Source organism: Mastomys coucha, unplaced genomic scaffold (assembly GCF_008632895.1).
Source record: "Mastomys coucha isolate ucsf_1 unplaced genomic scaffold, UCSF_Mcou_1 pScaffold22, whole genome shotgun sequence".
In the NCBI taxonomy this organism is placed as follows: Eukaryota; Metazoa; Chordata; class Mammalia; order Rodentia; family Muridae; genus Mastomys; species Mastomys coucha.
In genome coordinates this window covers 23,332,120-23,356,497 of record NW_022196905.1, presented here as the reverse complement: position 1 = coordinate 23,356,497, position 24,378 = coordinate 23,332,120, and positions in this window count along the sequence as shown.

Sequence of the window (24,378 nt, the reverse complement as noted above, 5' to 3'; positions counted from 1 at the left end):
AACCTCCCTTCATGTTCCCAACAATCCTGGAGCTTTTACTGCAAATGAGGCTGCACCTTTACCAATAGCCTGTCCCAGTGCCAATCCTCAGCTGCATTCCATGACCCCATTCATGGCTTCAAAATCAGTACCTCCTGGAAAACCCTCACATATGGCCAAGTTCAGCAGCCAGAAAAAGGCACAGCCTTGCTCCTTATGGACCACAGCTTGTGTGTGTTGATCCTGAGGAAACACTTCTCAGAAGGTTTGCCTCAAAGACTTTGGGTCTTCTTAATCACAGCCCTAGCTGACCAGAACCACAGATTTTAATTCAAAATATGAATGGCCCTGACAGAGTCTTTAAGGGATTCTCAGACTTCCCCCTGCATCTTACAAGCCAGGCCCCCATCATCTGCACTGTTCTCAACATTCCTATCTTCTAAGATTCCACAGAACACCCCAGTGAACTTTGACCTTTCAATGGCGTTTCCAGCCCAAGTTCAAATGCCACCTCAGTCCTTCCACAACACATGGTCAGGTTTGCTACAGCAATATCTCAAGACCTGGTATTGAATTTTGTATTAGTTACTTTTCTATTGCTGTGATAAAATAACAACTTGGAGAGGAAAGTTTATCTCACCTTACAGCTTACATTATGAGGGGTAGTGGTTTGAATAGGAATGGCTCCCACAGAGTCCTATCTGAATGCTTGACTATAGGGAGTGGTACTATTTGGAGGTGTGACTTTGTTAAAGGAAGTGTGTCACTGTGGAGGTGGGCTTTGAGGTCATATATGCTCAAGCTGTGCCCAGTGTGGAGCACAGTCTCCTTCTGCTGCCTGTGGATCAAGATGTACAAATTTCAGCTCCTGTTCTGGTATCATGTCTGCCTGCATGTCTCCATGCTTCTCCACTCTCTCCTTCAGTCTCCATCTCTGTCTCCATGATGGTAATGGACTGAATGCCTGAAACTGTAAGCCAGCCCCAATTAGATGTTTTCCTTTATGTCTTAGTCAGATTATGCGTAAAAAATCATGACCAAGAAGCAAATTGGGGAGGAAAGGGTTTATTCAGCTTATACTTCCATATTGCTATTCATCACCAAAGGAAGTCAGGACTGGAACTCAAGCAGGTCAGGAAGCAGGGACTGATGCAGAAGCCATGGAGAGATGTTACTTACTAGCTTGCTTCCCTTGCTTTGCTCAGCTTGCTTTCTTAAACAACCTAAGACTACCAGCTCAGGGATGGTGCTACCCATAATGGGCCCTCCTCCCTTGATCGCTAATTGAGAAAATGCCATACAGCTGGATCTAGTGGAGGCACTTCCTCAGCTGAGACTCCTTTCTCTGTGATAATTCCAGCTTGTGTCAAGTTGACACACAAAACCAGCCAGTATGCTTTATAAGAGTTGCCTTGGTCTTGGTGTCTGTTCACAGCAATAAAACAAACCTTAGCTAAGGTACGAGGGAAGCCAGGGCTGGAGCTTAGGGTAGGAACCTGGAGGCAGGAACTGAAGCAGAAAACATGGAGGAGTGATGCTTACTGACTTGCTCCCCATGTCTTTCAGCCCACTTTCTTGTACCATCCAGGTCCCTCAGTGGACCACATTAATTATTAGGTAAGAAAATGCCATCTAGCTTGTGGCAAGCCAATCTTGTAGGGCATTTTCTTAATTTCTCTTCTGAAATGGTGCTAGGCTAACTTGGCCTGTGCCAAGTTAAGATAAAGCTAGATAGCACAACCACTGGAAAAACTGTCTCTTCCTATCCCACAAACAATTAACTTCATATAAATATTCAGGGAGGAATGGAGTCTTGAGAGATCCTCCTCTCTCCATGATAGGATGCTGACATCCCCATCTTGAGCAGATCTTGTATTGTCAGACTTTCTTGGGCCCTCCAGCTGCAGAATAATGACCCAGAGACTTATTATTTATAAACACTTAGGCACTATAGCTGGGTAGACTCTCAGCTAGCTCATACAAATAAATTAACCCAACCATCCTAGTCCTGCAACATGGTCCTTTATCTCTCTCTCCCAATATGTTTGGAATCTTCCCACCTCAGATTGTTCTCCCAGAGACCCTCTCTCAGCTTGGAAGTCCCGCCTTCTAACTCTTGACTCAGATCAGGTCATCAGATCAGCCAATCAAAAGGTGAGGGAGGAAGAGTGTTTACAAAAGGTGATATCTGTGATGTCAATACCAAAGCTCAGACAATACCATCTCTCTGCTGGCACAGAATTAACAATTGAACAATACAAAGACAACCTTCATACAGTGCACCCCAACAATCTTGTGCCTGGAATCTTGAGTTCATGAATGCAGCAGCCATGTCATTCCCAGAAGTCTGAATTCCACACTGTTCTTCCCTGCTTCCTTGTCTTATGATGGACCCTAAGCTTTGGAGTGTGTGGTACAGAAGTCCCATTGGCATTCAGTAGTCATTTGTTCTCAGGATTTTAACCAATTACGATTCTCTGCTGTCACAGCTGACAACTGTAAAAGAGATCTTCCCTTAACAAGATTGACAGCAACACTAATCCATGGGCATAGGCATAGTTATTTAAAAGGCAATGTGACTGCACATTATGTCTACGTAACAAAGCAACAGCAGTAGCTTTCCCTCTAAGGCCTGTGGCCTCCCCAGACATGGACTTAGAATATATATTACTCTAATAATTACTGTGAATTCCCTCCTTGGACTGGGCATCAAACCCAATTAAAAGTGGTTGGTTCACCCCTAACAGTCTTGCCGTTATTACATTATTGTGTTCATCTTGCTTTGCTGGTCTATAAATATTTTATGTAGATTTTTTTGTGGGTATAAATTAGTCAACAAAAACCCACTTAAAAGCATGATAATTGGGCCACCTCTAAGACTATCCCTAGAATTTTAAAAACCTACCACACTGTCAACTTTGTCAACTTCAATGAATGTACCATGTTGTCTTTCTGCCAGTAACTAGTGAGAATTCCCGTCTCACATCACACCAGACATTTCTGTGGCATGTTTTTTAAAAAATGTTTGTCATTTTGATAACTTCAAAGTCACATTTCTAATAAAAATTATGTGGAAGATATTTTCATGTTTACCTACAATTTATAAATTACTTCTGGCTAACTTTCTGTTAAGATGCTTTACCCACTTTGTTTCTATTAATACTATTATGAGTTCTTTCTATGTTCTAGATACATTTCCTGTATCGTAAAAATGTTTGTATTTTCTTTTAGCCTTCATTGTTTTGTCATTTTCTAAGCAACAGCTGTCACAGAACTAAAGTAAATTTTCTTTATTAGGAAAGCCCAGCTATTAATTATTTTGATTTGTGGATTGTGCCTACAGTATTGTGTCTCTAAAACCAATCTAAAGGCCATGCAAAATTTTTCATTTTATTCTAGAAGGTTTTTTTAGTTTGATTTTCTGTATGGCTAAAGTAACTTGGGGAGGAAAGGGTATATTTCATCTTACAGGTTATAGATCATCATCAAGGCAAGCCAGGGCTGGAACTCAAGGCAGGAAGCTGAAGGCAGGAATTCAAGCAGGGACTATGGAGGAGTTCTGCTTATTGGCTTGTTCCTGCTGGCTTGCTCACATAGATCTTTCTTTCTTTCTTTCTTTCTTTCTTTCTTTTTTTCTTTCTTTCTTCCTTTCTTCCTTCCTTCCTTCCTTCTTCTCTTTCTTTCCTTTACTCTATTAAACTAATAAAATTTGTTTTAAAATATGCAACTCAGTATTGACGTTTTTAAAGTCATCAAAATAATTTATAATAGTTAAATGCCTCTTAAATATACATGATATCTTCTAGAGATAAAGGTAATATGCACTCAACCAGTTTTTAAAATCTATTTGGAACGTTAAACATGATAGAAGTAGAAAAAAAATCTCATATCTCATATGAAGTCCTCTGTGAAAGGAAATTGTGACACATTCCTGATTAGACAGAAACCATTCCATCTCCAAGAGAGAATATGCAGTGTAACTGTGGCTTCATAGAATGAATTGGGTAGTGTTCCTTTTGTTTCTACTTTGTGGAATAGTTTGAAGACTTAATTGGTATTAGGTCTTCTTTGAAGGTCTGATAGGATTCTGCACTAAACCCATCTGGTCCTGGGCTTTTTTTGGCTGGGAGACAGTCGCTTCTGTTTCTTTAGGAGTTATGGGACTGTTTAGATAGTTTATCTGATCCTGATTTAACTTTGGTACATGGTATCTGTCTAGAAAATTGATACTTTCCTCCAGATTTTCCAGTTTTGTTGAGTATGGGCTTTTGTAGTAGGATCTGATGATTTTTTGAATTTCCTCAGTTCCTGTTGTTATGTATCCCTTTTCATTTCTGATTTTGTTAATTAGGATACTGTCTCTGTGCCCTCTGGTTAGTCTGGCTAAGAATTTATCTATCTTGTTGATTTTCTCAAAGAAACAGCTCCTCGTTTTGTTGATTCTTTGTATAGTTCTTTTTGTTTCTACTTGCTTGATTTTGGTCCTGAGTTTGACTATTTCCTACCATCTACTCCTCTTGGGTGTATTTGCTTCTTTTTGTTCTAGAGCTTTCAGGTATGCTGTTAAACTGCTAGTATATGCTCTCTCCATCACATAGCTTTCTTAGACATCTCAGCCTCACCTGCTTAGGGATGGCACTGGTCACAGTAGGCTGGGTCCTCCTACATCAGTAATGCAATTTAGAAAAGTCTCCACAGACATAGCCACAGGTCAATATGATTTGAGTAGTGTTGGGTAGTGTTCCTTTTGTTTCTATTTTGTAGAATAGTTTGAAGAGTATTGGTATTAGGTCTTCTTTGAAGGTCTGATAGAATTCTGCACGAAAACTCAAGTTTTCAGTTGGGATTTTCACTTCCCAGGTGACTCTAGGTTTGTGTCAATTTGGTAACTGACACTATGGTAAAATTTCTGTTTTGAAGTGTGTGTGTGTGTGTGTGTGTGTGTGTGTGTGTGTGTTTGTATTGGTAAGATATAAGGTTGTTGTCCGGTCTTTTTGTTATGTGTTATAGGGGAAGCATAAAGACTTAGTTGTTCTGGTACCATTTGCTGAAAACAATCATCCTTTATCAAATTACTTTGCACCTGTGATGCTTGGATGAGAAATGTGCTCTGCAGGCTGAGACATTTGGTCACCTGGTTCCCAGTAGGTGGAGCTGTTTGGAGCGGTTTAAGAGGTACAGCCTTGCTGGAGGAAGTATGTCATTGGGGGCAGGCTTTAGGACAATGTAGCCTTGCTCCATTGTCAGTTCCCTCTCTTTTGCTCTGTGCTTGTGGTTGAGGATGTGGTCTCTGAGCTTCCTGCCACCTGATGCTACACCTTCCTGCCATGGTGGATTCTAAACCCTCTGGAACCAAAAGTTTGTGTGGCATAATAATTTCAAATGTGTGCCATGATTTCATGTTCCCTTATGGGTGTGTGAAATTCCATTGTGTGTCTGTGATGAACATCCAGGGTAGGTGCATTTCCTGGCTATTGTGAGAGAGCAAGAGTAAACATGGATATCTCTATTTCACACTATTTTTAATAATCAGTCTCTCCTATTGACTATTATTTCTCCAATACCAAATGGTCTTGATTACTTTCACTTATTTTATATTTTGTCTTAAAGTTGAGTGAAGTGTATATATTGGATATTAGCCTTCTTTCAGATATAGGATTGGTAAAGATCTTTTCCCAATTTGCTGGTTGCTGTTTTGTCCTATTGACAGTGTCTTTTGCCTTACAGAAGTTTTGCAATTTTATGAGGTTCCATTTGTCGATTCTTGACCTTAGAGCATAAGCTATTTGTGTTCTGTTCAGGAAAATTTTCCCTGTGCCTATGTGATCAAGGCTCTTCCCCACTTTCTTTTCTATTAGTTTGAGTGTATCTGGTTTTATGTGAAGGTCCTTGATCCACTTGGACTTGAGCTTTGTACAAGGAGATAGGAATGGATCAATTTGCATTCTTCTACATGCTAACCGCCAGTTGAGCCAGCACCATTTGTTGAAAATGGTGTCTTTTTTCCACTGGATGGTTTTAGCTCCTTTGTCAAAGAAGCCAAAAAGAACTCAAGAAGTTAGACTCCAGAGAACCAAATAACCCTATTAAAAATGGGGCACAGAGTTAGACAAAGAATTCTCAGCTGACGAATACTGAATGGCTGAGAAGCACCTAAAGAAATGTTCAACATCCTTAGTCATCAGGGAAATGCAAATCAAAACAATACTGAGATTCCACCTCACACCAGTCAGAATGGGTAGGATAAAAAACTCAGGTGACAGCAGATGCTGGCGTGGTTGTGGAGAAAGAGGAACACTCCTTCATTGCTGATGGGATTGCAAGCTGGTACAACCACTCTGGAAATCAGTTTAGCGGTTCCTCTGGAAATTGGACATAGTACTACCAGAGGACCCAGCTATACCACTCCTGGGCATATACCCAGAAGATGCTCCAACATGTAATAAGGACACATGCTCAACTATGTTCATAGCAGCCTTATTAATAATAGTCAGAAACTGGAAACAACCCAGATGTCCTTCAAAAGAGGAATGGATACAGAAAATGTGGTACATCTACACAATGGAGTATTACTCAGCTATTAAAAACAATGAATTTATAAAATTCTTTGGGAAATGGATGGATCTGGAGAATATCATCCTAAGTGAGCTTGCACCCAAGGTCTGCTCTGGCCTGTTATGAATCTTAATGTAAATACTTGACATGCAGCATATCTAATATGTGACCCCTGTGAAAATGTCATTTGATACCAAGGGGTTGCGACCCACAAGTTGAGAACCATTGCTGTTTATTGAAGGTGGGGTCGCGACCCACAGGTTGAGAACCAGTGCTGTTCATTGAAGGTACCTGTAGTTTGAGCAGGGAACTCAGGGAGTCAGCTCTCCTGAATCATCCCCCATTCTGCGATGGTACCTTTTGGTGATGCAGCAGCCTTGAATCACCCATCTATAACCTCTAAGACATGCTATTGTAAGTAACCTCAGATCCTCATTGGTTCACTAAGTTAGACTTGGGTAGAATTGTTTCTCGGGACTCTTGTTGGAGTGAATAAAGATTTTTTCAAATATCTCCAGGAGAAGTCACATAGCAGTCAATTATTTGAGGTAGGGATTTTTTCCTCCCAGGGTTTCTCTGTATAACCCTGGCTGTCCTGGAACTCATTCTATAGACCAGGCTAGCCTTGAATTCTTCCTCTGGAGTGCTGGGATTAAAGGGGTAGTCACCATATTCAGCTTGAGGTAGGGTTTGGTTGAACTTGTAAATTGGACTTAAGGTAATATGTGGGTATTGAATGAGTTTTGGTAGTTTTTGTTTGCAAGGAGCTGATCTGTATCACCCAGTTATTATATGCTTGAGCACAAATTTGTTCACTGACTGCCCTGTGATACGTTCAAGCCCCATGGGATCATTAACGATATCCATTTCAATTCTGACTTTGACACCTGTGTCTTCTCTTTCTGTTTCTTGGATAGTGATTTGTCAATTTTATTGACCCTTTAAAAGAACCAGCTTTTGGTTGTGTGCATTTAATCTAATGCTCTCCTGTTTCACTTTGGCTTATTTCTGGTCTAATTTTGTATGATTTTCTTTCTCTTGCTTACTTTAAGTTTCAATTGATTTTCTCACTCTGGTTTTCTAATGCAGGAGTTTAGATTATTGATTTTAGAATTTTGTGAAAGTAGACTGATCTGGAAAAAGAAGGCCCCAATTAGGGAGAGCAGGAGTCTAGAGAGGGGAGGGGAGGAACTCCCTTGGATGCTATAAGAAGTCTGACCCAGAGCTCTTGGGAAGACTCCCATCTCTGGGGCCCTCTTCCCATCCTTTTGATGGGAGATGCTTGTCCATTCTAATAATGATAATAGTTTTTAAGTGTGTGTGTTTGTGTGGTGTATGTGGTGTGTGTGTGGTGCATATGTGTGTTGCTTCTCAGTTCCATGTCAATCTGTAATTATTGCCTCCACTCTGTCAGATTCCCCCAGACCTGTAACTGTCACTTTGTGTCAGGGACCCTCCTGGTCTCTGTTACTTTCACTCACAGGGAGGCTCTACCTTCCCCTCCCACCTCAGACTTGTAACTGTCATTTTGTGTCAGGGACACTCCTGGTTTCCGTTTTTTCCCTCTGCCTCAGATCTGTAACTGTCACTTTGTGTCAGCGACCTTCCTGGTCTCTGCTCCCTTCACACCCAGGGAGGCTCCTTTCCCTCACCTCGGATTACTAGCTGCCACTCTCTGTCAGCATTCCTTGTTTTCTTCAGCTGTCACTTAAGTTTCTTGTCTGAGTAGCTCTTGATTCTAGGATGTACAATTCTTTGTCCATCATACAAGTGCACTTGGAGGTACTCCTATGCAACCCCTCGCCTGAGAGCCCCCCCCCCGCATAGCATTTGTTTCTAATAGTTACATTTTAATCAGTAGAATTCTTTCTACCAATTGCTTTAGTTGTGTCTCACAAATTTCAGAAGCTGACTTTTCTAGAAATATCTTTCTTATAATAGAAGCAGAAACACTTCCCAATTCCTTTATGAGACCATCACCACACTTGTGCTGAGAAACTAGATCTCTCATGTATTTCTAGTGAGAAGGGAAAATGATACAGTCACTTTAGAAAAGAGTTTGGCAATTCCTTTGAAAATTAAAATGTGCACTTTCCATACAACCCACAAATTACACTTGTGGCCATTTATTCTAGAAAAAAATGAAAAGTTGCATGCATGTCACTTGTATGTGAACATTTATAGCATTTTTATTTGTCATTGTTCCAAACTGGGAACAACAGGAATAACCTTACCAGAATGTAAAAATGTCAACAGGGGTATTTAAAAAGTTATAATGATGCTTCCATAAGATGGATTTCTGATCAATGATGTAATAAATAAGCTATTGTCACATGCAACAGTATGAGTGCTTTCAAGGGCTTTGTGCCAAATAAAAACATGCAATTTTACACGATGACATGCTATAGTAGTCCTAGGACAGAGAATCTTGGAAATGGAGCTTGGTGAGTTGCCGGGGCTGAGCATGGTAGAGGAAAGATGGTAGGTACAGCCGTGAAAGGCAGTACAAGAGCATTTGGTGGCAGTTCTGGCTTCTGGTGGCTGTGTGGACACACGAACATACTAGCATGTAAGATCCTTAGAAAAATGAACATGCCTCCTTTCAGTGTAAGATGTGACCGCTGGGGAGACGTGTGTGATGGCTCCACGGGGCTTCCATACGACATGTGTAACTCCTCGGAACCAGTTATCATCTCAGAATAAAAGAAAACAGTGAGAGGCTTCTAAGTATTCCAAATGTAAGAATACTTTAAAAACTTGTTCCAAATTCTTAAAATTGATACTGGATTCTTAACTATTGTTCAGAATGTGACAAGGATGATGCTACACTTTTATCTTAGCAGCAAAACAGATTCATTCGTGTGTTCAAAATACAATGCTAACTCAACCTGATTTAAATGTTCAACTAAAGCCCTGGAGCGGATCATGTTTTGGTCTTGCAGGAAGATCCCTTCAAGAAGAGCAGCTCAACACTGACCCAACTCTGCTCCACATAACAAGAGCCCAAAGTCTCTGTTAGGACAATGATCCAGGGGTAACATGACCAGGCTGGGATAGTCTTTCTCCACTAAAGATGAATTCAGACTTCAATGAAGAGGAGTAGTTTTCCAAGTGGCTACCCACACTGTGAAAACTTTCTTCAAAGCAACTGGTCTCTAGAGGGAAGGAAGACCAAATAACAGCAATGGACATCCAATATCTGTCTATGTATCCACCTATGTATGTATGTATGTATGCATGCATGCATGCATGTATGTATGTATGTATGTATGTATGTATGTATATATGTATGTATCATATATCAATCAGTCTATCTATAATCTATCTACAATCTATCTATAATCTATCTATCTATCTATCTATCTATCTATCTATCTATCTATAATATCTATCTATCTATCTATCTATAATATCTATCTATCTATCTATAATATCTATCTATCTATCTATCTATCTATCTATCTATCTATCCATCCATCTATCTGCCCACTCACTCACCCACCCACCCATCCACCCACCCATCCATCCATCCATCCATCCATCCACCCACCCACCTATCTTATCTTATCTATCTATCTATCTATCTATCTATCTATCTATTAAATCTTTTTAATGTGCCCTTCCTGTTCTTTAGTACTTTTTGGTGGCCAGGGCACTTTGAGCAACAAGCCTCCATGCTTTGACTCTTTAAATACAGTTCTTCATGTGGTGGCCCCCCAGCCATAAAATTATTTTCATTGCTACTTCATAACTATAATGTTGCTACTGTTCTGAATCATAATGTAAATATTTGTGTTTTCTGATGGTCTTAGAAGACCTGTGAAAAGGTCATTTGACCCCCAAAAGGGTTGTGACCCACAGATTGAGAGCTGCTGCTCTAAGGCCTTCATCTTCTCCCAGACCTCAGGTCAGTAGTGGCAGAGCCAGACTTTAAAGCTAGTTATTTCTTGGAGGTGGAATTAAGATTGACATGCTGGGGGGCTGGAGAGATGGCTCAGTGGTTAAGAGCACTGACTGCTCTTCCAAAGGACCTGAGTTCAATTCCCAGAAACCACATGGTGGCTCACAACCATCTGTAATGGGATCCGATGCCCTCTTCTGATGTGTCTGAAGACAGTGACAATGTAGTTATATAAATAAAATAAATTTTTTTTTAAAAAAGATTGACATGCTGTATTTTGTTCAACTTACCTTATTTTCTGTTTTTCAAGTAGTGTAGAAAGAACACTTTAAATTCTTTTCTGTCTGGAACATGCTCCCTTTGATCTTTCAAATCCTGAAACGAAAGGGTAATTATCGGCTGCATACACGGGAACACTTTCTCTACTGTTCTTCCCGAGTCAGAGATTTCACTAGAGGTGAAGCTGAAGCTACATCTGGACCAGGTAAGCTCAAAGAAACATACTGAAGCAGTTTTATTTGCTTAGCATACATTAAATAAAACTTTAGTGTGCATACAGCTTACTGGTGATATGTTACACATGATGCTAGACAAAGGGTTCAGAAAGCCGTTAGGAAGAAAACCTGCCCGAATTTCCAAACTACTTCATCAGGACTTCAGGACAGAAGCTTAACATAAAAAAATCAGTTTATTTTTATACACTAGCAATAAACAATAAATATAAAATTAATAATCAATTCCATATGTAATAGCATAAAAAGAACCAAATGTTGATATATTTTACAAAGGAGTAAAGCATGCATAATGAAAACTGTAAAACCGTGCAAAAGAAGAGATTATCCAAACAGATGAAGAGAATGCCCATGTTCATGCATGCAGCATTAGCTTGGCATCACCTCAACAACATCATAAGTAAAGGTGTACTTTGATGCTCAGTTTTGGAATTTTAGTCTGTGATCCGTTGGTCTCCTTGCTTTGGACCTGTGGCAATGCAGTACGTCAGGGCAAGAGAGTCCACAGAGGAAGAAGACAAAGCTTCCCTTGCGGTGGGTGACTGAGGTAGAAAGGTCTAGGAACCCTCACTCTCCTTCAAGAGCATGCACTGGATACCTAAAGACCTCGCAGGACCTGCTAGAAAAGGCTCCATCTCCTTCCAACAGCACCGCTATAGAGCTTTTAGCATGTGGATTAGTTAAGGGAGGTCAGAATCCAAACTGTAGAAGTTATGAGTAGATTTCTACGATGGCAAAAGCACACTAAAGATTTCATAGGAGACCAGTCTAAGCCCCAGTATGCTTTCCTGAAGACATGATGTGGATGTCGAGTGGACAAAACAGTCTTGAGTGTATGGTAAGAGTCTTGAGCTGGCAAAGCAAACTTGAAGAAGTAAATCATCTTTTTACAAAGATCTGTAATCTTTTACATAAAAACCCTGAAGACTCATGAAAACCTGTTAGAACTTTATACAGAGTTAGTAGAAATGCAGGATATAAAATTAAAAGACAAAACAGGCACGTTGTACATGCGTGGAGCATCTGAACATCCAGTTAAAGGGGAAACTGATCAACAAAGACTACAGATCAAATGACTCTGAGGGAAACTTAATTACAGTTAAAAGACTGTACATCAAAGACTAGGAAAGCGTTGTTGGTATTCATAGACAAGAAAAATTAAATGCTATTGAAATTTCCATGCTAGCAAAGTGACTTACAGATTCAGTTCAATGTCTATCAAAATGCTAAAACCATTCCTTACAAGTATAGAAGAAAACAGTCCTAAAATTCACATGTATCATAAAAAAATCCCAAATAGCAAAAGCAATGCTGAGCAAGAAGAAAAACACAGGAGGTATTACATTTCTTCATTTAAAAACATCTTTAAAAGCTATTGTAGTTAAGACAGTATGGGGTTGGCATAACTACAAGCATAAGATGAACAAATCAAGCTCAGAAATAAGGCCACATAATTATAGTTAACTGGTATTTGGTGAGGGTACCAAGAGCACAAAACTGGGCATTAGCATCTTTCCTAAATGATGTCAGAAAAACTGGCTTTCAACATGCAGAATGCATCTGCACCCTGACCACACACCAGGCACCGTTATAGAACTTTAGTGGCTTGGTTGAGCCTGCAGGAGAATCTGAGGTCCTGGGTTTAATTCCCAGCAACCACATGGTGGCTCACAACCATCTATAAAGGCATTTAATGCCTTCTTCTGGCATGGGTATACATGCAGACAAAACCCAAATACCCAGATTTTAAAAAGTTAAAAATGATAAGGTGGAAAAGTGGATAAAGAAAACTTCTGATCCATTGAAAACAAAGCTGGCAAGATCTATGTCTAGCCAGATTTCCTAGGGAAAAATCAAGAGGAAGCCTTTGTGAAGCTGATGAAAGTGAAGGTCTCCTCTGACCTGGGACAGACAGAGCATCATGAGTTAGCCCCACCTACCCACTTCAGGAGCATAGGAAGCCCATGGCAATGCTCCAGGACAAAGAAACAGGATGAATCACAGAGAATGATTGTAACTGAGAGAGAATCAAGTCATGCGTCCTGACCACAACGCTGTGCCCAATAGGAGAGTTGATACAAGTGGGAAGACTTGCTCATGCTTGCTGGCTTTCTTTTCTAAAACTGCCTATTGAGCTTCTGGATCCCAAGACTAACTTATACCTGCTTAAATGGTTGGTGGTGGATCTTACTAGAGCCTCCCCACACAAAAGCTACCTCACTGCGGAGGTGATAGGATGATAGTCTCTGAGTGAATGTGCACATGTGCGAGTGCACATGTGTGTGTAACAGGCTTAGAAAAGCACATGAGAGACATGAAAACACACCCAAATGAGGGAGTGTGAGAAACTGGTCTGCACAGAGTAGGAGGTACAAAACAGCCAGAAAGGTCCTGAGGGCTTTATGGGTAAGACCTAGATGATTCCCAACAAGGCAATTGAGAAAAAAAAAAACATATATCCTGTGCTTTCAAGGGCAAACCATCAGTTAAGTTTAAATGCAGAAGGTACCCCCACATGGATGGGAAAAGGCTTGCCTATAAGCCATACATTTATTGAATGAAATTTCTAGTGCCAGTGGTAGGTTACCCCACTATGCATGCATCCATGGGCAGTGTAGTGGTTTGTATAAAAGATGTCCCCAGAGGCCTGGCTATCTGAGTGCTTGGTGGGTGGTTTGGGAATGTTTAATAGGTTCTGTATTGTTGGAGGAAGTTCATCACTGTGGTATAGCTTCACCTTACTACTAGTTCATTTTCTCTGTTTCCTGCTTGTGGTTGAAGATGTGAGGTTTTGGTTCTTGTTGTTGTTGTTGTTCTAATACACAAGGTGGGTCATGAGGCTCTGCCTCATTGTTGAGCATACAGAAGTAGCTAACAATGGGGTTTTTGTTGTTGTTGTTGGTAGTGTAGCTATCTATGTGTTCTGATGCTTCTAACCCACACTCCTATAAACAACCCTAATTAAACTTATTGTTTCACTAAGCCGGAATTGAGTAAAACCAGTTCTTTGGCCTGCCTTTGGTATGCAGTCTAGGTTAATAGATGCTTGTTCTTATCTAACCAGAAAGCCATCCAACACGTGAAAACCAAGAGGGCAGCCGGGGAGGAAATACTTCCCTAAGGTGGGCTTTGAAATTATACAGCCTCAACCTGGAAGCTTCTCCTAAATGTGGCTTCCCCTATATTTATGTACCATTTCATCAACTGACGGGTAATAGGACAACCTAAGGCTTAAATACCCTCCAGAGACATGTTCTCCTGGCATCCTTGGTGAGAACAAGGAACACAGAGAGGCTGGCTGAGTCCTGGTCTCTTTTGTTGGTTATTACATGAGGCAGGTGCTTCTGTCCTCCCCATCATCTTCTTCTTTCATCTTCCCCTGCCTCTCAATTTACATCTCTCTGAGGTAGCAGTGCCCATGGTGGAGCATGGCCGATCACTTGCAGATTGTGCATACAAGGAGTCAGGACTGGGGACAGGAGCTCCTTTTGCCTATGTACTCATTAAATTAATGCTCACTTCAGATAGTTTTTCCCACACTTTCTGAAGCCTGCCAAAGTCCTTGGAGTGTCCTCTCCTAGATTCTATCTTGAGATATTTGCCTAGAAAGCTTACTTTAGGTTTTCCTTCCATCTTAGATTGTCTTTACAGACTTGATGGATACTCCTGCTGGGCTAAACCTGTTAGTGCTGACTTGACCTGGAGTAGCACCCAGTGGTGTTGGACTGGAGACTTCCCATCAGGCTAACACTGGCTGTTGGTGAGTGGACACTGGAACTGCTTGGGGTGCAGTCTAGAGCATGAGATGAGCTAGAACCAGAACAAACTGCTTCCACCCACCCCCTTTTGGAGGGTGGTCTGTCTTTTAGGAAAGACCAAAGAAGTCTACTCTAAAACTTTTATAGGGCTAAAGGAATTGTTAATTCAAAGCTTATTAAAACCATTTGTAGCCACATGCATATGAAGTCAAAATAAACTGCAATTTCCTGCTGATCTCTCTTGCGTCATGTCACAAGCGTATGGTGAGGGGAGCCGTGTGTGGCTGAGCTAATTACTAAGACCATATGGTGTGGGAAAACCAGGCAGTGTTATTAAAAAATGTCTCTTTGCTCCTGCTGGAGCTTCTGAGACTCTTCTACAAGATGGCAATTTTGGTATCTGTTGATACTTGAGTAATGTGACTGTCCACGCATATTTTTAGATTTCTCTGCCACCAGGCAGTCTTCAAACATATTCCATCTGCTGATCCCAGTTCTGGGTCTAAGGAGAGATTCCAGGACTGGCTCATACAGACCTGGTTCTCAAGGCCCTTCCACAAATGTGAGCTCCGTATTGGACAACACATTTCCAGTATTCTTGTTTACTCCCAGCTGGGTTTGACAAATCTCTACAGTGTAAGTGCCAGGTGCTAGGTGCACATGTCAGGAATGTGCGAAGTGGCTCGCCCTCGGGTCGATTAGTGCCTTCACTTTTCACACACACTCTGGATTCTTTGTAACATGGATCTTGTGTTGCAGAATTAGGCTTCACCCAATGCCTCCTGTAATGCAGAAACTTAGGATCATGGGTCAAAGTAATTTTGCAGGGATAGTGAACATACAGGCCGTGCCACCTCTGGAGCCATTAACCATTGTCCGGATGCATTGAGACTATGAGCAGAGGGCTGTCAGAGGCCTTATTTAGTTGTCATGGTGCCCTGTGAGAGGTGGTGTCAAGGTGGAAGATGTGGCAACTGAGGATCAAAGAAGATCAATAATTAGATTCATATTCATAGGTGAGCAGCTCAGAGGTGGGCATGAGGGAGCTTGCCTGTAAATGAATTATTTATTCTAGCTAGCCTATCTAAAAGACACAGAAACTGGGTATTTTATTTATAAGCTGTAAGCCTAGATTGGGCATGTTCTATGCTATTCACATCATGTGAAGTCACATGTGATATAATTCATCTCTATTCAAACCATATGTCCCTTGTTGCTTGCTGTTTCAGTCTTGCCGGGCTGCTTCTGCTCCATCAACCTGTCCTCAGGGTGCACTTCTCCTGGCCATGTGCTCATGATGCATCATCTGGCACCATGGCAGCCTCCTCCTCTCTCCATCTTCTTCTTCCTTGCTCTTTCCTCTTGTCCCTCCTAAGACCCCTTCTTCAATTTTCAAGTTCTGCTCTCTCTCTAATGTTCAGCCAGAAGCTCTAGCTTTGTATTAAACCAATTGGCTTTAAGTTGGGAAGCAAGGTTTACACAACAAAGGCTGGTGAGTGTGAGAATGCACTCATCTGTACGGGAACCAGATCTTGGGGTTCAGAATTTGGCATCTGCATATATAGCAACAGACCAACCCCCACCTGCTCGCACAGCTCTGCTGTGCTGTTTCCAGTGAGCTTAGTGACTTCCATTTGCTAACTTGAAGCACATCATGTGAAGTCACATGTGATATAATTCACCTGTAGGTTTGCATGTGTGCCTACATGCAGAGAACCAGGAGTCGGCTTGGCCTAGGTCCCTTAAGAGGCATGTGTCATAAGTTTCAGAGTCAAGGCTTCTGGTCACAGTGTACCTTCCCGTTCCTGAGAGACCAATGTACTCTCTCAGGTAGTGGAGCATTCAGGCTGCTCTGTGTTTCTCTGTGTGTCCCCTTAATAATCAAGGAAGCATGAAAGCTTGGCAGGACAATTGATCTTAGATATTAATCTTGTGTACTTTGTATTCTTTGCAAACATCATTGTATCCTGGCAACTACAACTGTACTGTTCCTGGCAATTGTCATTATATTCTCTTTCTGATAAAGGTATAAAAAGTCCAATTGCTCCCAATAAAGCTGTCACACCCTCAGTTGTGCTGTGGCCCTTCCAACTGGCCATTTGCTAACTTGAATTCCTTGCAGCCGTATCAGTTGACCCTGGCTTGGTTTGTAAACATAGGTGTTTACACCCACAGAGATAGCCAGCCTTTCTAGATGCTAGAGACTTTGATAGACATGGCTGTGCATGAGACCTCCAGCCTGTGTTGATCTGGGCTTCCCCACTAAGTGCCCTTTTACCAGTGCTTTCTGCTCCTGCCCCCAGTCAACCACAGCCAGTCTTATCCTCCTTCTAGATATGACCCAAGAAGATCCACACTGTGAACTCTGGGGCTCAAGTCATGTGATCTTTCCTGTTTAGGGTTCCACACCAGGCTTTCCAGTGTTTTCTGTCTCAGAATTATAGAGTGTCAGTGTTGAGTTCATGTGTCAACTTGACAATGTGACCAAAAACGCAGTTAAAAACTGTTATGGAGGCTTCTGCAAAGGCATTTTAGATAAGATCAACATTTGAATCAGTTGACTTTGAGTAAAACAGAATGCCTTCCATAAAGTCACAGACTTTATCAAACCTACTGATAGGGAAAGACTCTGTCCCTGTACTGCTTTTTGTCAGCTTGATATAAACTTAGACATATCTGAGAAGAAGGAGTCTTGAGAAAATGGCCCCATCATATTGGCATGTAGGAAAGACTGCGGAAGGTATTTTCTTGAGTGGTCGTTGATGTGGAAGGGCCCACTGCACTGTGGGTAGTGCCATCCCTAGATAAGTAGTCCTGGGTGTATAAGAAAGCAGGCTGAGTAAGCCAGAGAGAGCAAGCCAGCACACAACAGTCTTCAGTGGCCTCTACAGTAGTTCCAGCCTCTACATTCCTACCTTAAATTTCTGCCTTGATCTCCTTTGATAATAGACTATGATATGGAAGTATAAGTAACCCTTTCCTCCCCAAGGTGCTTGTGATCATGGTGTTTATCACGACAATAGAATATAAAGATAGCCCCCAAAGAGGAAAGAATTTCATCTCCTGACTGACTTTAGACGCAGACTACAATTGGGCTTCTCCTGGTTTCATCTTTTAGCATGCTCTGCAGAGTTCAGTCGTACCAGCCCCATAATTGCATATGCCAGTTCCTTAACAAATCTTTTCCTCTATATATGTATGCATCCTGCTGGTTCCACTTCTCTGCAACATCCTACAACAGAAAGAAGATGGATTGTGGACTCTTTGAATCTTATGTTAGCTTTCCCTTCCTGTAACAAGTACCTGAGATAATTCAGCTTATAAAGAACCAAGGTTTATTCAGGTTAATGGTCTTTGCCTTAGTTTCTCTTCCTGTTGCTGTGATCAAAGTACCTGAGAAAAGCAACGCAAGAGGAAATGGTTTACTTCAGCTCATAGTTCAAGGGTCTGTTCACTGTGACAGGAAAGTGGAAGCAGTGGGAGCTGGAAGCAGCTGGTATCACATCATAGCCACAACCATAAATCAGAGGATGAGGATGCCCATACAGTTGACCTTTTCTCTCCTATACAGTTCAGGATCCAACACAGATCCCAATCAGTGCCACCTGCAATGTGCTGGTCTTTCTACCTCAATGAATCTAAACAAGATAATTCCACACTGGCACTCTCAGGGGCCCACACCCTGGAGATTGTAGACCTCAAGTTGACAATGGACAGTACCCATAACAGTTTCCTACCATGGTTGCTAGGTATCATTGCTTTGGGCTTGTGGTTTGGCAACACATCATGGAGAGGAACATGTGGTAAAGCAAGAGGCTCAGATCATGTTTTACAGGAAGCAGCAAGAAACTAAGGAGTCAGGATTCCAAAAATCCAACTACCTCCCAAAGGTTCCCCCAAAGTAACAGAGGTTGGGAACCAAGCTTCAAACATGGACTCTTGGGTGACTTCTAAGACCCCCACTTTTTTTCACAGTTCCTCATCAGAGAAGGTGACCCTCGAAGGCAGGACTTCATCTGCTTTGCATTTTGAATTTTGAGGCTCAGCCACAGACAGATAATGAATTGTTGCTGAATGAATAAACAATGGATGGGTGAATTCACACGGTGTACTGAAACAAGGCTTTCCCAAGGGCATTGCCAAGGATTCTTGAAGATGTGATGTGGAATACTTGACGTCCAGATACCTCTTAGTTTCCAACAATAAGGCCCCTCCCTCCATGAGGCCCTGAGTGTGGCCAGTGCCTTCCAGTTCCACCTCCTACTTGTAGCAGTAAGGTGGTATCCTGCGTCTCTTCTCTGCCCACCACTGAGGTCTGCCTCTTCTCTTTGCAGGTGGTGCTCTTGGTGGCTAAGCTTACAAATTCTTAGTATCCAATAGGAATCTCAGGAGTCTGGTGTTTTGGACAAGGCTCCTGCACTGGGACCTCTCAGACTACATGAAAAATCAAGACGGAGTCGTCCATGCTGAAGTTCCTTAGCCTCAGAGGACAGCTGAGCTGTCGGATGATTCTTTAAGAAGCTTGGGGAAATGAGCTAAGGAATTTCCTCAGTAGGCCAGTTTCACTTGCATGCTGGTTAGATTCTCTGTGCCTCAATCCTTATAGAGATGGAACGTAGGCAACTCCATGTTACCAACCAGATTTCCCTTGCTCTGTTTCTCTGTCCCACTTTACAAAGAGTCTAACATTGAATCAGCCAACCCCCTTTCACCCCTCATTTCTACATTCACCGCTTTCCACACAGCCTGTCTCTTCCTGTAAGACCAGGTTTACTGTTTAGTTCATTGGGAGACTCATTCTGGTTTATGGGGAGATTCCAGTAGAAGAAGTAAGGTGAATTAAGATCTTTAAGTCCTTAGCATGTGCCCAGTGATTCCAACTTGGTCAGAGTGAGTATGCAACTTTTCAAACATGAAAGAAAGCACACGTCTGTGCACAGGCACACATTCATACTCCTCTTTTCAGATGTACACACTCACTCTGTGCACAGGCACACATTCGTACTCCTCTTTTCAGATGTACACACTCACTCTGTGCACAGGCACACATTCGTACTCCTCTTTTCAGATGTACACACTCACACTTGCACAGCAGTATACACAAACACCCTCGACCATTACACACCTGGGTCCTTCCCTCTGGCTCCCTGAAGGATTCTGTCTGAGAGCCTGAGGGGTTACTGAAGGCCCTACTTGGGGGACATTCTGTACCTACTCCAGACTCCCTCAGGAGGAAAAGGCAGGCCTGGCCTACCCTAGCCTTGAACCTGGAGCAGAAAGATGAATGTATACCCCATAAGTCCTACTCTTTAATATAGAAACCTCTTCCTGGTGACATGAGGTGTTAGATGTGCTGGCCGGTCTCACAGTCTGGACTGTCTCAAGCTTGGGCAGAAGACAGACTTTTCTGACCCTCATCACATATGGCTCATACAGCAGACTCTTATCTAGTTTCCTTGTGCCACTCCTTGAGAAAGGGGCTGGAGTCCTCCGTCCTTCAGAGTCCTCTCTTGGAAAGTTTCAATAGGGAAGCTGGGGGTGGTGGGATATGAAGGTGGACAGATCACAAGCCCTCCGGGGGTGGGGTTGCAGAAGTAACTCAGAGCCACCTGTTTGCCGAGACATACTGGTATTTCATTCGGTCTTTACAGGAGCCTTGCATCACCTACTTAATTAAATGAACTTGAAAGACAATCACATTGGGATGTGTGTGTGGTCTGCCCTCTGCCCTCAGACCACCTCACTGTGTCTGTCTCCTTCAGGTGTCTTTCCCTCACAGGTGATGAATTGGAATAACCTTGCGTGTGACCTTGCCACCAGCCCATGGCACCTGTCCTATATTATCATTGAGTTAATCATTAAGCAGAGAGACCACTGGCCGTGTGGTGACTACTCTGAGGTTGACCCCTTCAACACCACGTGATTCTACTGACACCACCTTTAGACCCACAGGGAAACTAGGCAAACTTTTACTCTGGTGGAATTATCTGTCCTCGGAATACATTCTGAGTCTATCCTAACAGAGAGTGGAACGTCCACAGCACACAAGGCTATGCCCAGGGCTTTGTAGCAGAGTCCCTCCCTTCCTTTATGTGGGGGGAAGGGCATTAAACACAGTGCAAGCATTCACATCAGTGTGTATCATTAAATAATTGAAGAGCACGGCTCCATAAAAGCAGAAAGCGTCCCCTTCCCCTTCAGAAAACAGGTCCAGTGGCATTCCAAGCAGATGACCCCAGTCCTGTTTCTCTCCACAAGCAGCCCAGCCCCAGAAGCACCACAGGACTCCACAGGATCTTGGCTCAGCATCAGCTCTCATGAATTCATCTACTCCTGGCACGAGGAAGAGTCCTGGAAACCTTGACGCCGATTGGGGAGACAATGTGAAAGTTGTCTGAGAGAGGTCAGACTTACCTCCAGAGTGTGTATCCGGAGCTTGGAGGCCGAGCAGTTAACTTTCTGTAGAGTTCTGACACTTGTGTCCCTGTTTGTGGAAGACTGTTTTGCTCAGTGAGAACACAGCCTTCAGGCTGGGAGGGTCAGAAAGCAGGCACAGCTGAAGATGCAGACACAGTAAGCAGGGGCACAAAGATGGAGGGCAATCAGGCTTCAGAGAAGACTAAAATACAGAAGTAGGCCTGCAGTTAGGGATACATGGACTCCTGTGACTTTCTTGCAGTTATCTGGAAAATTACAAGGAAGACTCTAAGATTAAACACACACACACAAGGCTCTGGAGAGATGGCTCAGTGGTTAAGAACATTTGCTCTTCTCCAGCACTGTCATAGCTGCCCCACAGCTCCAGGGCATCAAACGCCTCTGACCTCTGCAGGCACCCACACACATGTGCACAGACCCACCTACTTACATGTAATTAAAAATAAAATAAGTCTTAAAAATTATACAAAATATTTTAATTTTTTTCTCTAAATCTAGAGTTTGATCCTGTGGAGACAAGTCAAAACAGTTATCAAGATATTATGCCACTTAATAAAAATTAAATCAGAGCTAAAGAACAAGCATTTGGACACCCGCTGAGCAGGGTAGCATCAATAGTTTTAAATAAACATGGGCAATAATGTGATTGGCTGAAGGTGTGTAAATCTCAGAAGTGAGGAGTCCTCTCCATGGTCCTGTTTTAGTGAAGGACATCCATGGTGGCTCAAAGCACACACGTGTACCTGGTACACGCATGAGGAGCCTTTGCATCTGGGAAGACTTCTGAGGAAGTAAAAAAGCTTACCATTAGGTAAAAATCAGAATCCATGCTCTGAGCCAGTCATTTTAACAGAAAGAAAATAAATCTAACCTGTAATCTTTCAGCAACATGCTAACTGGCAGTAAATGACAAATTCCCCTTTCAAGCTTCATTTTACAGACAAGTAGGGGAAAGGCTAGACTGATGTATGTGGTCCAGGATGAAATCTGAAGGCATGACATGAGGTCACTTTCAGCCTGACATATAAATGTATGTACTGATGTGTGAAGGTTAGGTGTGGACAGAGAGATAGTTAATAGAACACTGTGTGCATGAATCAGTATATATACATAATTCATAGCTGCATCTTCTAGGATGGCTTAGAATAAAGACACTCCAGTAGCAACCAGAAAGCCCAGTGCCTAGCTCCCCGTTTCTAATGCAACCCTCCAAGGAAAGGAAATAAAATCCTGGGAGAGCAGATTCACCAGAGAATGTACAGGAGGAAATGGGAGCTCTCCTGTAGTGCTGGAGGGTGAGAGGACACAGAAACCAGTAAGTAGACACACAACAAAAGTGGGGACAAGGCAAAGAGACACGGGAGCCAGTTGGAAGCTCACAAGTCAAAGCTGGGACCATCTCAGCAGGAAAAGTGATGATGCTCAGCATATAGGTGGGAGGAGCCACAAGTCCATAATAAAGATAGAGGTAAGTAAAGTGAAAATTGGCAATCTGTACCCAGTTAACATGTAGATGCTCCACCCCAAGGAAGTGAAATACACGGTTCTGTTTCTCATGTACACACTGTACCTAGTGTCTAGAAAGAGATGCAGGACAGAATAATGACAAACACTACCGGGAGATGAAGGCTGGCACCATTTATGATGCCACGGTGACAGTGGGCACCCTGATGTCATATGGAGAGGTGGCAGGCATATTACCTCTGTAGTCTTCCTCCTAATAAGCCATAACCCCTGTCTCACCACAAAGAGAGCACTAGGCAAATCTCAACCGAGAGACATTCTACAAGTACCTGACGGGTTCATCACATCTGTCAAGGTCACCACAGCACCTGATCTTAGCTCCTGCTATGGCCACGAGGAGCCTGAGGATGGAAGATGTCTGATGAAATGAGAAATCTTCAGTGGGGTCCTGGAATATGAAAAGACACTAGGTAAAAGTCTGCACTACTCACTGGCACTCTAAACCATGGTTTCATGCTGCCCCGTGGCACACTCTTGCAAAAAATGGAAGCCAGTGTCCCACACCACTCAACACATATGTGCCCATTTCATGCAGTATCATAAGGACAAAGTGACTGATGTCTAAGGGATGTTAGCATGTCCTTCATTCCTCATTTTGAAGTGTGATCAGGTCTCACTGAAGTCCTCTCGGGCTCTGCTTGACTGTGGAGAGACTATCCTGTTCAGCAGGGCGGGTGGGGAGAGCGGATTTGAACTGAACAACTAGACGGAAATGAATGTTCTGGAGCAGGAGACTCATGTGACATCTCTCTGTTCTGCAGTTAAGAATGACCCACCTAAAACACAAGTAGAGTTCAGGAGTGATGTGAGTTTGTGGCAAGTTTACTTTGCAATCAGAGGGAACAGCAGTTGTGTATTGATTACAGACACATCAGGACACTCCAGCATCCATGGCGCTCAATTATAATATCCTTGACTAGCTGGGGGCCATGGCCATTGCCTACACCTAGACACTGAGACATAAGGAGGTAGTGGATCAGCAGCACTGGGTTGTAAGTCAACAGTGAGCAACACACTCCAGATAATGGGGTCTGGTTAAATAAAAGAAAATTTTCTGTTTTAGTCGTTAATCATTTACAGTTATTGGAAAGGAGAACTCCTCCATTATCTTCACTCTGAAAAGTATCTTAGCCATCTCTTTATTAACTCTGTCAGGTCAATTTTCAAGTCCATGTTTCTAATTTACCCCAAACCTACTGGGATGAAATGCTATCACCCCCAGACGTTAATTCAGAAAAAGTACAAGGTTCTCCTGGAGCTGCTTTTCCAGAGACACAATGCAGCTCCTTGTGGTGCAGCATCAGCACCAAGTCCCTCAACGGAAGGGAAGGCTCCGGGAAAGATTAGAGAGTACTAAGTGCCTCTCCTCACAGAAGGTGTCAGGTGCAAGCCACAAAGCATCAGGAGCAAGGTGAAGGCAAACAGAAAGAGGCCTCACTTTGTCTTTAAAGCCCACTATGGAAGAGCAGACACATGTCTTTTCTACAGATTGGAGTGACAGAATGTCCTCATCGGTTTCTATGTGGTGGGTGATCTGCCTTCATCCCTTCAGGGTTAATGGTAGAAGGAGACCTTGTGTGTCACTGAGGACAAGCTGTGTCTTGGGTGGATTTCGGGTGTATGGTGTAGGATGTCTTCTCAAGGTTCTCTCTGTAGAAATCAGTAAACACTGGTTACATGCCTAGAGTGTCCAACTGCTTCCAGCCCACGG